This window comes from Camelus bactrianus, chromosome 7 (genome assembly GCF_048773025.1).
Source record: "Camelus bactrianus isolate YW-2024 breed Bactrian camel chromosome 7, ASM4877302v1, whole genome shotgun sequence".
Taxonomy (NCBI): Eukaryota; Metazoa; Chordata; class Mammalia; order Artiodactyla; family Camelidae; genus Camelus; species Camelus bactrianus.
The window spans coordinates 31,270,282-31,272,500 of NC_133545.1; the positions used below are offsets into that span (position 1 = coordinate 31,270,282).

At 35.2% G+C, this 2,219-nt stretch overlaps 1 protein-coding gene across 11 annotated transcripts in view; it reads right to left on the minus strand.

The window, feature by feature from the left end:
• Positions 1 to 758: 758 nt before the first annotated feature.
• Positions 759 to 2,219, minus strand: part of FOXP2 (forkhead box P2) — a 1,129,496-nt gene continuing 1,128,035 nt past the window's right edge. For all 11 annotated transcript variants that reach the window (XM_074367186.1, XM_074367190.1, XM_074367187.1 and 8 more), the window contains one exon: positions 759 to 2,219. This exon is cut by the window's right edge and continues 1,933 nt beyond it. The gene's annotated coding sequence lies outside the window, so the exon portion shown is untranslated.

Here is a 2,219-nt window from a genome sequence, read left to right on the forward strand (position 1 = left end):
TGAATCTGAGTATGGTTTGGTTTATGAATCCCCAATTCCTAAGGAAATGATTTAAACAAATTGTGGGACATATGTACACAAATTTATGACTTGGCTCTGGCAGGGAAGATGGTCTCTCCGAAAGAATAAAATCCTAGGGGTTATAAATGGGTCAAAAAGTATTAGACTTTTTATTTATACTTCAGAAATGTAATCAAGTGAATGAAATGGTTTCATATACATTTTTACATCCAACAGCGACACACTGTTCATACATTAATTCTATAGGAAAATGTACATCCTTCTTTATTTATTTTTTTTTTTTTGCTAAGTAAGATTTGCCAAGTGTTCATGGACAAAAAAAAAAAAAACAAAACAAAAAACCTTTCATTGCAACCTGAACTGGGGAAATAACAAGCGTAAGCCATGTTCCTCACAATGGCTTTATGGCATTAATAAAGCTATCGTCAAAATGCATGTTAATATTGGCATGTGTAGGATGAATTCCCCAAAATGTGAACGCCCAATTGGAAACTTTACAAAAGAGTCTAGTGGATTTTGTGACTGAATCTGCCCAGGGATGTTAACGTCCAGGATGGTTTATTTTAAGTATACTTCTGTAGCTCTATTCCTAGCTGACTATTCTTCGATTCCCTAATCACAAAGAAATGCATTCTTATGAAGTTAAGCAGCTGTAGACACAGAATACTGATGACATTTCCTCCATCTCTGAGTTATCTAAAGAAAACCCAGTTAGTGGTAATTCTACCAAATACTGGTAACAGTCACAAGAAATTTTAATTGATTTTCAAACAGTACAACTGTGCCATGAATCCAACCACACAGCATATAAGCCTTAAGCCCACTAGGTTTAAGCAATTGTGTCTTTGTAGACTAAAACTACGTAAAATAAAATCTGATAACTCCCTGGTGTTAGAGGTAGACAGTTTTCTTTCAAATCCTAGGTTTGGTCCTTTATTTTATTCAGCAGTGAAAGCCATGAATACAGAACGAATAACAGCTGTTACAATTCTCAACCATGACTTCTAACGTCAGAGAATTCAAAGTATGAACATAGTACACAGTAATGAAAAGTATCAAAAATTAGTTTACCTCAAAAAAGATAAATAAAACAGGTATATTCCACCAATACATAAACAGATGTTTGTGCTACAGTTAAAATTTGCTGTATACAAAAGATCATAGTCCCCATAATCAGCTTATGATAGAAGCAAGAATACATGAGCCATTTAAATTGTCAGACATTATGCTTTATAAGGTATGCACAGAAGTTCAAGCAATAAATACATACATTAGTTCAAAGCCTTACAATAGCTACGCAAAGCAGATGCAGAAAAGCAGATTTGCTATTCCTAGCAAGCAATGATATAAGAGTAAAAATTCATGAAATGCATTAAAGCAACATTTTTCTTAGAAAAAGTCTGGTCATTTATGGGTCCACCAACATTTTTACATAATATGCACAATTATCAAAATACAGACCAAGCATTTCAGAAAACTCCAAAAAACCTAAAATCTATTTTTCAAAGCAATTGCAGTTTTGGAGGTTTTTCTGGTATAATGTGCAAGCAGCTATTTTTTAAAATTGTATTCATATAAAACCCATGCAAAACTCTACAGGTATATGCATTCTGTGGCTGAGACTTCCTTTCAAAAGTTTTGTAACTGAGGTATGCATACTTTAGCATTGTAGTCTTAGGCCGCCCTCCCGATGGTACAGCGCTCACAGTTACTTTCAGTCCATCAAAGCCTTTTGAACATGCACCTGACAGACCCATCTTCCCTTCAGATAATCCTTCCAGCAGGATCCAAGATGACTGAAAACCATCCTTCACAATACCAACCTCTCTTTTGCTCCCCTATCGTCAACTTCCCGCTCATTGATCATGACCCAAAGACAAACATAATGAAAAGTAGCAGTTACTGTGACGTTCTCACGTTTCATGCAATCTGCCATAATTGTTCTAATTTTTTTTCTTTTTTTTTCTTTTTTTTCTTTTTTTTTTTTTTGCAGAGGTAGAAGCTTTCAGAAAGCCTTTTGGGTAAGTGGGAAAACCCTTTTGAAAGCCGTTATGTCCTTTTATTTGGTGTGATAGATGACTGGGTATCTCTCTAAGTCTATTTGCTGACTTCAGCAAAGAATAAAAGATGAGCTTAGTTTGCAAGAACCGGCTCCATCACATGGAACTGGTACGTATGTTAAGCTCTAGCAGCCACCT